At 47.7% G+C, this 13628-nt stretch overlaps 1 protein-coding gene across 1 annotated transcript in view; it reads left to right on the forward strand.

Moving 5' to 3' along the window:
• The first annotated feature begins 275 nt into the window (after positions 1-275).
• HAPLN3 (hyaluronan and proteoglycan link protein 3) overlaps positions 276-13628 on the forward strand; it is a 73060-nt gene continuing 59707 nt past the window's right edge. Inside the window, exon 1 of the mRNA XM_073653270.1 lies at positions 276-441. The gene's annotated coding sequence lies outside the window, so the exon portion shown is untranslated. The remainder of the gene's footprint in view (positions 442-13628) is intronic.

The raw sequence follows: 13628 nt of genomic DNA on the forward strand, positions 1-13628 counted from the left end.
TCACCCATATATGCAGAGCACAGTGCCCAGAACCCTGCAGGTGCCCATGTACCATGACATCTGCCACATATCACCCACATCTAATAATCAGAACTTTCCTAGGTACAATGCATGGCAGCCACATTAACCCTGCGCTGGAGGGGGTCAGTACAGTGGGTGAAGCAGTGTAAGGTTACACTGTGGAGGGTGATGGCACATGGATGGCTGCGGTCACTGGCACACACCCAATCCCCACCTATCCATTCACAGCAGCCCTGGAAGGAGGCATGTTCTGTGTAAGGGGGCTGTATCTCAGAGCTGACTTGGGGCTTGGCTTGTGCTGACGTCCTGTGCTTCCACTTTGCCACTCATTAAGCCTGTAACCCAAACATTTTACTACAGAGCTGCATAGCCAGTCACAGAGGAAGGTGCCCATATTCTACCCCTGACTAATCCACAAATGTGAGTATCTGATTTACTGCCTGCTCAGATCTCCATCCTCTGCATCTGCCTCTTTCCTATGCATGTGCATGAAATGTTCTCTAATCAATGGCTGTATATTCTTCTGAGCATTGAGGATCTCCAGAATATTAGACAAGAAATGCTGCTCCCAATATTAATACTATATGTAGATGTGCAGACAACCCTCTGCAACCTGTTGCTGTGCTGCCAAGTGAATCCTTTATCATGTTGTCACTATTTATGTTATTATTTATAATATTTACATTCTTTTCTAATATTTGTATCCATAGTCTATTATGTATCTGACCATATTCCACATAAGATTATGCTCACACATCAGTGAGGGCTGCAATCTGGTGTCTCACAGATACTTTAGGGACATTTTATACCCAATGATTTTGTATTAAAGTTAGGAGAGTATTGAACAAAAGAAGTCTTGTTCCCAGTGATGCTTTACACAAAGAAGACAAGTATTAGAGGAATTAAGATGCGGTAATTGATGGCTCTTGCATACTCAGGGCTGCAGTCGCTTTCTGCTACTTTTAGATCTGATTTCCCTTCTTTCCACTTTCTCATTGTGAATTGTTTCCTGGGTAAATTTCACCTACTATTCCAAACAGATGTCAGTTTGGTTACCCAAGAGATGGGAGGACTATGGGAATGTGTCCCCCTCTGCTGGTGTGACTCTGGAAGCTATGGATTCCTAAACTTTCATGTCTACACATTATTAGCAGTGTGGTCATCCTCCCCACTTTCTAAGAATCTGTCACTATGGCAGATCAACAATCAGGTTTCCTTTGTATGTCTGCCAGGGTATAGGAGGTTCATCTTGGTTGTTTTTTGTGGCCTGATTGTATTATTAGCAATCATCACTGCAGCCTGTCCAATATATTTCACTATCACTACTAGAATGAATGACATTTTACACTCCTGACATTTTTCATCGGTTAGTAATGATCTGTTTGTTCTTTGCCACTTAAGATCCAACTATAGTAACTCATTAAATGAATGTTTGTAATAGTCTACCTTCAGCGAAGGCTTCTGGATGTGTCATTGAGTAACCTAACAGAGCACTATTTGACACCCAACTTACTAAAATATATGGTGATAAAATTTGATCCTTGACTGCTGATGTCAGAGACTGAAGCTGCAGGAGGACAGAGGCTATATACTCACATAGTGTGGGTGAAAAAAGACATACTGTGTGTCCATTAAAGGTGTTGTCAACCTTTGGGGATGCACATTGTGTGTGTGTGTATATATATATATATATATATATATATATACTGTATATATATATATATATATATATATAAATTTTTTTTTACTTGACTTCATGTATTGGTGCACATTCTGCACATTCAACAGTGAGTGGTCTGTGGTTATAAAACAGCTAAAAGGCACTCAGATAAAGACAGATAAAATAATTACAGCCTCTCTGCCAGACTGAGATCACTGGCAGATTCTCAGTTAACTTATTCTGCAGCCAGTAATAAATATAGAAGGCAGACAGTGCAAATATTTTATTGAATCTCATTTGAAAAAATTATTTTTTTTCTCCCTAAAATACATGCATTTAAGTAAAACAAAAGTCTTCAAATATGGACAACCCCATAGAGGGGAAATATACACATGATTGAATGTATGCTTTAGATCTATTCATAGACCTCTATGGCTGTATTTTATCTTATGAGCAGTATATTTAGGTAAACTAGTTTAGTATACATTTAAAAAATGGTATCTAGAAGATAATAGACTACATAGAAGCATTTTGATACATTCCCTCTGGCCTTAAATACACTGACCATGCACCAATAGTTCTTAATTAGAACTCCCATAATGACAGTCCGCTTAACTTACTTTTATGTCATTTTCTGATCCTGTCATCAGATCAGTGCAGCAAGATTCTACAGATTGCTTGTCTGGCAGAAGCACTATGGTTGTTGTCTGGGATTCTTACAGTACTTTACCTACTGGTAATCTGGGGAGGACTTTTTTATTTTGAGTCTCCTAAACAATCTCATAAAATCTCATAAAAAAAGACAAGTAGACATAGTAATACAATCTCTTCTGAAGCCTTAACCACTCAGATCTGCACTTCGGGCAGCACGGTGGCTCAGTGGTTAGCATTGCAAACTTGCAGCGCTGGGGACTGGTTCTGGGTTCAAATCCCAACAAGGATTGGGATTTGTTCTCTCTGTGTTTGTGTGGGTTTTCTCCAGTTTCCTCCCACACTCCAAAGACATACAGATAGGAAATGTAGATTGTGAGCCCCCATGGGGACAGTACCCATAATGTCTGTAAAGCACTGTGGAATTAATGGCGCTATATAAGTTAGTAAAATAAATGAAATATTAACAGTATTTAATTTAGAAAACTAAAGCTTGTCTATTGCTCAGATATTTTAATGTTTGTGATGAACCTGTAGCCGCCATCTTGGTAATGATAAATCATATCCAGGGATGGCCACACTTCAGCAGCCCCCACCCTTGGGACCTTCTGTTAAAACGTCAACTAGATAGTTTCCCCCCATCCAGGCTCCTGTAAGATAAGAAGCCTACTTAACACTTGAATGCTAGGAGCTTCAAAGACTTCGAGAGGAAACACAGCCAGCAGGGGGGGGTGCTTCGTCTATCTGTACCTGACCATTTGTCCCATAGGACTAGTTTCTTTGTCTGTCACAAGCATGGAGGCATAAGATATAGAAACATGAAAAGTACACGCATGTTGCATGGGATGGGCCAATAAAAAAATATCACGGCGTCCCGGAGCCATTGCGCACACAAGCCTCCGCGGTAGACGTTTGTACGTGCTCTGGAAGCCAAGATATAGCGCTGAGCCATTCCTGAGGACCGTATGGTATCATAATTGATATCAAAAGGTCGGTTACGGCGGCCCGAATCCATGGGAACCCCTGGGGGTATCATGAGACCATCCCAGAAGAAGTTATTGGGTTCCATAGAATTTGGGCTTCTGATCGAAGTTAGACCTGAGGGTGGAGACTGAGCCAGCTGACCTCACCAGCAGTGGGCGGGACGGGGCAGGTAAGATAGCAGGACAGACAAGAGACAAGTCAGTCTTGACCCAAGAGTGGTGTGCTGAACATCTGAGCACCAGCTGAGGCCACCAAGGGGAGGAGCAGTTTGACCATGCGGTGGTAGGCCTCAGCCTGTAACAAAGAACCGTGCCTGCGACCGCAGAATCCTCTCCCTGCGTCACAAGAAAATCAAGAAACCGGTAACTGATATGCTGTGGTGATTCTGTGTGTTGTATTCCATTGTTGTATAGTTTAGCCTGACCTTATACCTGTGTATATTTAGTTGTATATCGTGTATCTAGTGTATTATTATAATCAATTACCTCAAGTAATTGTGGGCCTGCCTTTTATTCTGCATAACGAACGCACGTCCGTGTGAGCTCGGCTCAAGCCAAAAACGCTACCCAGGGTTGGTTCCTGACCCGATATAGGCCCATTCACGGACTGGGCGTATATCTAAAATAGGGACTGGTGGCAGCATACCAACTGGGGATTGGGGAAGGCTGGTAGTGACGGTCGGAGGTTCAGATATATATATTCCTGGCGCGGCCAAGGAAGATATATATACCGCCCTCACTACAGAGGGCCCCGATACCCAGTAGGTTACAGGACAGTCTCCCTGGCGACCGCTTATCCTAGGTGCAGTTCCTTGACTGACCTGAGGCTAAGAGGGCGCTAGCGAGTTGTGCTGTGTAGTGACGTTACGGTTTAGTGACGTTGAAGGGATAACACACTACCGTGTTCCCTGCGCTGGTTGCAGCTACCTGGCACTACTTTCTCTAGGTGCAGTACCTTGACTGACCTGAGAGGTAAGGGGGCGCCAGAGAGCTGCACCCACCGGCCGGCTTTCATCACAATGTTATTAAAGGGAATCTTGTCAGTAGGATCAATCTTCCTAAGCCGTCTATATGGGCATGTAGATCATAGGAAACTGAATAAAATTACTTCTTGATATCTGCGATCTGATGTTTTATTCCAGAGAAATTCACGTTTTTATTATATGTAAATGGGCTGTTAACATCTATGGGCCGGACACTGATCTGCATCTGCCTCCACAGCTTATTATAAATGATAGGGAGAGTTACCAGTGTGAGACAAGTAACTAACACAGAACAGGAGAACTAAACTTTGTCTCCTTACAAACACATTAGTAGCTGCAGCTCTCACAGCTCTGCTGTATTGTAACACTGTCTGTCTGTGAGATGGAAGCTGAGAGGAACCTGCAGATGTGTCAGGTATAATCACACACAGCTCTGCAGTGAGATCAGGAGAGCAGAGAGCGGCCATTACACATCACACTGGGAACACTGGGAACCATTACACATCACACTGGGAACACTGGTAACCATTACACATCACACTGGGAACCATTACACATTACACTGGTAACGTCCCCTACATGTAAAATAATCTCTGGAGGGAGATTCTCCTGCAGATCAGTGTCCGCCCATAGCCTGGAACAGCTCATTTACATGTAATAAAAATGTGGATTTCTCTGGAATAAGACATCGGATCGCATATATCTAGGTACCATTTTATTCAGCTTCTTGTGACCTACATTCCCATATAGATGGCTTAGGATGGTTCATCCTTCAGACAGATGCCTTTTAACCGATGAATTTCACTTTTTAGAGACAGTACAGAGGGAGTGAATTGGAGCCCAGTATGCCTGGATTGCATTATGTGGGAGTGGCAGAAAGATTCTTCAAAAGTCTTGCCCTCTGGAAATAGATGAGTTCATAGGAAATAATTCTAAAGATAAATGGAGGGTGAACATCTGCATTGCACACCAAATCCCTATAATGCCTGTCATTACACTTTTCTTTCTGTATTTCTAGTATTTGAAAGCTGTGTTTGGTTTCTCACTTTGTAATATTAGAGGCGTCCTGTGACCAGAATGGTGCATGTTCCGTTAAAGTCAATGAATTCCTGCCAAAGTTAAGCTAATTGACCTGCAAAAATTTTATTCTCTGGGTAAAATGAGAATTTTTATTCCAGTTCCCGGTGACAACACCTTTTGCAACATGGATCCTTTCTCCACTTCATTTTTGGTAACCCACAAAATAAGAGAGGGTGCAGAATCTGAGATAACTTTTAATATACATATATACCTGTACATTTGTAATGACATATTTTCTTTTCTGATAAACTGGAGTAGACCTAAAGGGAGTGCAGAAATCTTGAACTGAGGAGGCCAAGAAGATCCTTCTATGAGCAGACGAGTGCTATAAATAATATGTGATAGTTGTAGGACCCTTTTTTCAGATTTTGCATTCAGAAGACCTGGAAGAGTTATCCCCCAAAAAATGCGTTATCTTCTTTCCATGGTTAGGGAATAACATGCTGATATCTGGGGATCCGACTGCGATCCAAACCCCATGAAGGAGTTCTGCAGCCCCTTCCTAAACGTACTGACTATGGGACTAGCCAAGCGCTATGGTCGGATTCCCAGTGATCAGCAAGTTATCCCCTATCCTATGGATAAGGGATCATTTTTATTTTTTAGGGAAATAACCCTTTGATTATGAAACTAAAACATATTTAAACACTGTATCCTGAAATGTGCGGTGGAGCCATAGATAATAATAGAGATGGCGCTGGTTTTGTGGACATCATGCACGTTATAATGGGATACACATGACAGGATTCCTTATCCTTATAGCATCCTCTACTGGAATGATTGTAATTATGGACGGGGGAGGTGATCTGACCTTGATGTGTCAGTCTCTCCACTTAAAATTCCTTGGGAAATAACTACGTTGTCCTGGTTATACATTGGCCAGCTTTATCTTCTTTCATTTCCTTTTGGTTCACATAGGTCAATGTGTCTTTATTTTTATAACCCAAACTTATTTATTCTGCCATTGTTAGGAGAGGTGGGTATGAACTACACAGGGACACGCTAAGGTGTGCCAGTGCTCCTCTAAGGATGTGGACTGCAGTATTGCCCATTGTAGTGGACATACTAAGTCATTTAATACTCTTCGGCTATGTGCCCACGTTGCATTTATGAAGCAGAAAATTTCTGCTGCATAAATGCAAGTCCTCTCCCGGAAAAACGCATGCGGAATTCCGCACGCGTTTATCGCGCATTTTTCGTGCGTTTATCACGCGTTTTCCACATGCGGAATTGCCTTGCGTTTTTTATGCATTGGACAAAGGCAATTCCGCTTGCGGAAACGCAAAATTAAATGACATGCTGCGGATTTTTGAACGCGGCATAAACGCTGCGGAAAAATCCGCAGCATGTGCATAGAACATTGGGGACCATGGAGTGAGGATATACATGCGTTTTTCAAGCGTTTACGCTGCGGAAATTCCGCAGCATATATGCTTGAAAAATGCTACGTGGGCACACAGCCTTCCAGTAAGATTGTGTTAAGTGTGAGGGACTGTAAAGAGATTTTTCTGGATCATATAGCGCCAACATAATCTGTAGTGCTGAACATGAATCACTCATTTCAATCCCTGTCCCTAACGTGGCTCACCATCTAATCACACTTATATAAATGTGCCAACACATGGGCCCATTCCTCTTGACCACCATACACACATACTCTCTACCAAGTTTCTGCAATTTTAATAGGGAGAGGGGAGTAAGCTGCGGCCAGACACATCTAACTGCGACTTGCCTCCCCTGGGAACAGAGGTCTCCGGCATTAAAGGGTTTATCACTGATCAGGACTATTTTTTTTTTTACTATGGGTCTAAAAACTAATAGGCAGGTAGTTGTTAACTACCTGCCTATTCTACCCTATACCGGCACACAGCAGTCACCAGGGCTGGGACAAGGTATTTTGGGCAGGTGAAGCTAATGGCACCCCCCCCAAAACCTGCCCCGAACCAAAGAAATGGGTCAGAGACTAAGGTAACAACAGTACTTGGTCAGTATCTTACATCAGTATTTGTAAACCAAAATCAGGAGTAAAAGTATAATAGAAATGACTCGCCCCCTGGGCCGTGGGGCACTCGGATCCGGGCAATAGGGGGAACGATGGGAGTAGTAGTGGCAACCCGGTTCCGTGGCTCAGGGTGGTCAGGCCAATGGTAGTCCGTTATATTGATTATGTCCGACTACGCCACCCGTGGATTGCGGTTATTAGGAACCGCCGCTGCATGCAGACCGCTGGGGCTGATGAGGTGTGCAGCTATGGTAGTGTGACTCCCCACGGGAAGAGTGCGGCCCCAGGGCAGTATAGTGGATGGTGGGAGTGATGGTAGTGCTGGAGGAGCAAGGAGCACACAGACAACAGGTTGCAGTCCAGGGTCTTTACTAAACAGGTAAACTGACCCACAAACAGTCCCAGCTAGGAGGGGACCTGGATGTCTGAGAGCAACGGGGAAATTGGCCCTTGTCAGGGTGAGGGTGTAGGCCTACCGTGCTTTCTGCGCTCCTTCTGACTATCTCCTCCTGATAGGATAACAGCCCACGTTTCCGAGCTTTCCGTGCTTTCTCGCCTGTATGGCCTGCGATGTGGGTTCCTTTCTGCTCCCAGCCTTGTACGGCTTTACTGGTCCCTTCGGTTGTGGCAGGGCCTCCAGGCTTCTTAGGCCAAGGAATGTACAGTCCCTTGCGGGCTGGTTCTCTGCTGGGGGATGTGGAATCCTTCCAGCCTCAGACACCAAAGTCTGGTAAAGTTAAGTCCTTTCTCTGCCAAGACAGGCTCTCTTCGCCTCTTGTCTCTGGCTAGTGGCTCTCTCCTACTGCCACACTTCCTCTTAGGTTACAATGCAACTTTCTGTCCCTGCTCCACTCTGGGACACGTCTCAGAGCTGAGACAGGCAATCCAGTTCTCCCTAACCCTGTCCCCAGTACCAGCTTTTATTGGGGCAGCCTGCTCCCCCTACTGGCCTGAGACAGGAGGCATTGCATGCTAATGTTCCCCTAACCAGAGAACCTCCCCCTTGCTCTCAGACACAGCTTTATTACACTTGTGGCATCCAGGTAGGGTGACACATTCCCCCCTAGTGAAATTTAGTACTCCGGGACTAAACAATAAACAAAGACAATATGCACAACAATAAAACATTAATAGACAGACGACGCACAAATTGAGTTCTTTAGGTCACAGTGTGGTCTGTGACCGGGTGTCCATATCACCAACACAACGAGAGCCTTAACCAGGTGGGGGGTCTGTCCTACCCCAAGTCCTTCACAGTCTTAGTTCATTCCTGGGTTAGGCTCCGAACGCAGTCCATACAAGGTCCCGGTTCTAAAAAGTCCATAACCTGTGAATCCTTACGGTAGCTGCAAGAAACTGAAACACAGAATTACCAAACAAGCATGTAACTTGGCAAACAATTCAACATTTGGAAACAGGGTTATTTACAATCTTATTGCACACTATATTCTCCAGCGAGCGGGTATCTGTCCCTTTGTGCTCCTGGTTGACCTCCTTAACCCACTGTCTGGTGGTGGACCAACCTGGTTTTCCCCACTAGCGTTAGGGGTACAGCTACCAGCTGGGTGTATAGGTAAGGCAGGCAGCTGTCTGCGGGTCCTTTGGCTTACCGCAGGCATGGCAGACTCACTGTCAGCAGAGGGTTGACTCTCCTGGGCTGCTGGTACGGGCTCTTCTGCCTCTGGAACCGCTTGCTCCTCTTCACCTTCCGGCTCTGGTGTTGGTTGTTGCTGGGCCGGTTGCAGGAAATGCAGGACGGGTACCACTATAGCATCATTTATGCGAGTCCAGGACTGAGGGAACTCTCCGAGAACGGTGCTGATCATTTCTTCCTTGTCCTCTGCGGGTTCAAGGTCACTCTGATCTTCTTCTGCACTACGGAGTTGCTCGGGGCACCTTTTGAGGTGGTCTCTGGAGACGACACTAGTGGTTTCTCCTCCGTCCTTGGTGATTACGCACACCTTTGGGTTGTCGTGGTCAGACTGCAGTACGGTGTAGGGTTCCCTTTCCCACTGGTCGTCCAACTTATGTAGCCTTCTCTTCCGCTTTAGGACTTGCTCACCAGGTTCTAGGGGACCAGCAGGGGTGTGTTGATTGAAGAGTCTTTCTTGCTTCTCTCTCACCTGGGCCAGGCTCTTCTCCACACTCTCCTGTACCTTCTTGTACTGCAGTTGCCTTTCCGTATCCCAGTCCGCATCCGGGGAGGTGTCCTCAGGTATTAGAACTCCCATCTCCAGGTCTACGGGCAGCTTACCCGGTCTGGCTCGCATCAGGTAAGCCGGGGTGCAGTTTGTAGCGTTCACCGGGATATTGTTGTACATGTCTACCAGGTCCGGCAGTTTTTCTGGCCACAGGCTGCGTTCCTCCAGGGGCAACGTCTTCAGGAGATCAATGACTATATTGTTCATCTTCTCACACATCCCGTTGGTTTGGGGGTGGTAAGGCGTTGTCTGAATCTTCTTACAGCCATAGAGGTTGCAGAACTCCTGGAAGATTTCAGCCTCGAACGCTGGACCCTGGTCTGTCAGGACCTGTTCTGGATACCCGTGTGGACGACAGAAATATTGCTGGAAGGCTCTGGCCGCTGTTTGGGCTGTCAAGTCCTTTACCGGGACCACCACTAGAAAACGGGAATAGTGGTCCACGATTGTCAGGGCATAGATGTATCCAGACCGGCTTGGAGCCAATTTGACGTGGTCCAGAGCTACCAGCTCAAGAGGCTGCGTGGTGACGATGGGCCTCAAGGGTGTCTTCTGGCTGGTGCGGTCCTTCCTCCTCAGGTGACAAGGGCCACAGTCTCTGCACCATTTTTCTACAGCTCCTCTCATGCCGACCCAAAAGAATCTTCCTCTTAGTAGGAACTCCAGTTTCTTCCAACCGAAGTGTCCTGCTCTGTCATGGTAAGCCCCCAGGACCATAGCTGCATCTCGCCTTGGGACCACGACTTGCCAGGTCAGCTCGTGCGTCCAGTGGTTAACAATCCTTCTGCACAACTTGCCTTCGTAGAGGAACAGCTTGCTCTTCTCCTTCCATAGCTGCTTGGCTTCCTCTGGGGCATCTGGATCTAGGCGGGTGTCTTCCTGGGTCAACAGATCTTTCACCAGGCAGATGGCAGGGTCACTATCTTGGGTCTCGGCCCAGCTGTGGTGAGGTAGGGGATTCATCATCACAGTTGTTAGATCCTCCTCCTTCACGCGGTGAGAGTGTTGAGCGGCTCCATACCGGTGAAACGCGGGGAGTTCTACCTCTTCCAGCTCTTCTGGGTCTTCGTCACCTTCAGGTAAGTGAGGCATTCTTGATAGGGCGTCTGCGTTGGCGTTGGTTTTGCCTGCCCGGTACTTGATCACGAAGTCATAGTTGGAGAGACGGGCCATCCACCGCTGTTCCAGGGCACCCAGTCTTGCATTGTCCAGGTGTGTCAACGGGTTGTTGTCCGTGTACACGGTGAACTTTGCGGAGGCCAGGTAATGCTTGAAGCGTTCCGTCACGGCCCACACCACCGCCAAGAATTCTAGCTTGAAGGAGCTGTAATTCTCCGGGTTCCTCTCGGTGGGCCTCAGCTTCCGGCTGGCGTATGCGATCACCCGTTCTCTGCCCTGTTGGTTTTGGGACAGTACGGCTCCCAGTCCCACATTACTGGCATCTGTGTGGAGAATGAAAGGCTGGCCATAATCAGGGTAGGCCAGGATCTCGTCCCCTGTGAGGGCCATCTTTAGCTGGCGGAAGGACTCCTCTTCCGGTTTATCCCACTTGAAGGGTGGCTTTTGACTTCTGGACTTGGACTGTCCGATCAGGAGGTCCTGCATAGGAGCTGCCATCTTAGTGAACCCGGGGATGAACCTTCGGTAGTAGCCTACCAACCCGAGAAACTGTCTCACCTCTTTGATGTTCGAGGGGCTTGGCCAGCTCTTGATTGCCGTGACCTTGTCAGGGTCGGGGGCCACTCCTTCCGAGCTTACCACGTGCCCTAGGTACTGGACCTTTGGTTTCAGCAGGTGCCACTTCGATGGTTTTACCTTCAGGCCATAGCCTGCCAGGGCTTCGAACACCTCGGCCAGGTGCTTCAGATGATCCTCGTAGGTCTTCGAATAGACGATCACGTCGTCCAGGTAAAGGAGGACCGTCTCGAAGTTTCGGTGCCCTAGACAGCATTCCATCAGCCGCTGGAAGGTTCCTGGTGCGTTGCAGAGCCCGAAAGGCATGCAGTTGAATTCGCTCAGTCCCATCGGGGTGGTGAAGGCGGTCTTCTCCTTGTCAGCCTCTGCCACAGGAACCTGCCAGTACCCGCTAGTAAGGTCCAAAGTAGAAAAGAAGTTAGCAGATTTTAGTGCGGCTAAAGACTCTTCTATTCTAGGCAGCGGATATGCGTCTTTGTGGGTGATACGGTTGATTTGTCTATAGTCCACGCACATTCTCATAGTGCCGTCTTTCTTTTTGACCAGAACCAAGGGGGCTGCCCAGGGGCTACAGCTGTCTCTAATGACCCCAGCTTCTTTCATCTCCCTTAGCATACCCTTGGCGTTCTGATAATGTGCAGGGGGTACAGGTCTGTGCCTCTCTTTTATTGGTGGGTGGCTCCCTGTGGGGATGTGGTGTTCTATCCCTTTTACTCTGCCGAAGTCTAGCGGGTGCTTACTAAAGACTCTCTCGTACTCCCGTACCACCCGGTAGACTCCTTGTTTTTGGTGCAGGGGAGTGGAGTCAGCACCCACGTGGAGTTTCTGGCACCAGTCCTCCTTTTGTTTCTGGGAGCCATTACCCTCCGCCTGAGGAGATGGAGGCAAGGGTTCCACGGCCCTGATAGCTTTGTGTTCTACGACAAACAGTTTGGCGAGTGTAGCGTACCTGGGTAAGTGTACTTCCCTCTCCCCAATGTTGAGGATGCGGACGGGCACCCTCCCATGACGGACATCAACCACCCCCCGGGCTGTCAAAATGGTGGGCCTGCTGTCTGAGTACACGGGTTCTACCATGGCTTGGTAGTCTCTACCTCTCAACCCGATTGCAGTCCGACACCAGGTCATCATTTCACTTTTGGGAGGCATGGAAATGGGGAATGGATCACTGAGTCTTACGCTACCGATCTCACCACCAGACAGTTCTACCTGCTGCCGTCTCATCAGGGCTTTTATCTCCTTGTTGAGGACTCTCTGTTGGCTGGAACTAGCATTCACCGCCACCTGTTGTAAGATTACAATTACCTCTGAAAGACAATTTTCAATTATGTTAGTACCCACAGTTATTTTAGGGTGACTTTCATGACGGTCAATGTCCACAATAATCACTCCCTGTGCCGGCAGTTCAACTTTACCAATTTTAATGGTCATCTCCTTGAACCCCATCTGCGGCACGGGTAAGCCATTACTGGCGATGATGCTCAAGTTACTGTCTGGATACCGTGTGATATCAGCATCAGTCCAATACTGCTTAAAAAGTACATAAGGGATTGTGGTTACTTGTGACCCAGTATCCAGCAAGGCGCTCATGGGGATACTGTCCAGCACCACGGGTAAAACCGGGCGCCCCCCAACGTACTTATCACGCCAATTATAAGGGCCTGGTGATCTTATGCCTGGGGGTCGGCCCTCTGCCCCAGGTTGGACCCGTTTAAATTACAGTACCTGGAAATGTGTCCGGGCTGGTTGCATCGACGGCAAATGGGCTGTCCATCCTCTGCGTAGCGGTCTGTGGGCCTCCCTCGGAACGACGGGATCCTCCTCTGTCGACGCCACGGGACATCCTCCGGACTTGAAGCCAGCTCGATGGGTCTTGACGGGTCCACTTGCAACGCCTGGACGGTCCTGGTCAACGCCGCGACGCTCCTGGTCAGCTCCTGGACTTGGTGGTGCAGGCCTTTCGACGGGGCTTGGTTCAGGGCCTGTGCATCAGCCTCCACGGAGTCCATAGAGGAGGGCGCCGCCTCCTGGTGGTAGGTGATAGCAGGGCGCCGGGGGTTTATAGCGCCACTGGTTGCAGATTCACGGAGCACCCTTATGGCCCTATCCTTAAATTGGGCAAAGGTCAGGTTGGGGTTCTGAAAGAACATGAGGCGCAGCTGGGCCCTGTGGGCGCTGGACAGCAGACCCTCTATGAATTGTTCTGTTAGCAGCTTATCGGTTTCCTGCACACTGCCAGGGTCAGTTTGTTGAATAGCCCTCAAGGCTTCCTGCAGATTTAGGGCATAGTCTCTGATGCTGTCCTGTGCCCGCTGCCTACATCCATAGAACCTCATTTTAATCTCAGCGGAG

This window comes from Phyllobates terribilis, unplaced genomic scaffold (assembly GCF_046119375.1).
Source record: "Phyllobates terribilis strain yellow unplaced genomic scaffold, ASM4611937v1 Scaffold_11__3_contigs__length_659146591, whole genome shotgun sequence".
Taxonomy (NCBI): Eukaryota; Metazoa; Chordata; class Amphibia; order Anura; family Dendrobatidae; genus Phyllobates; species Phyllobates terribilis.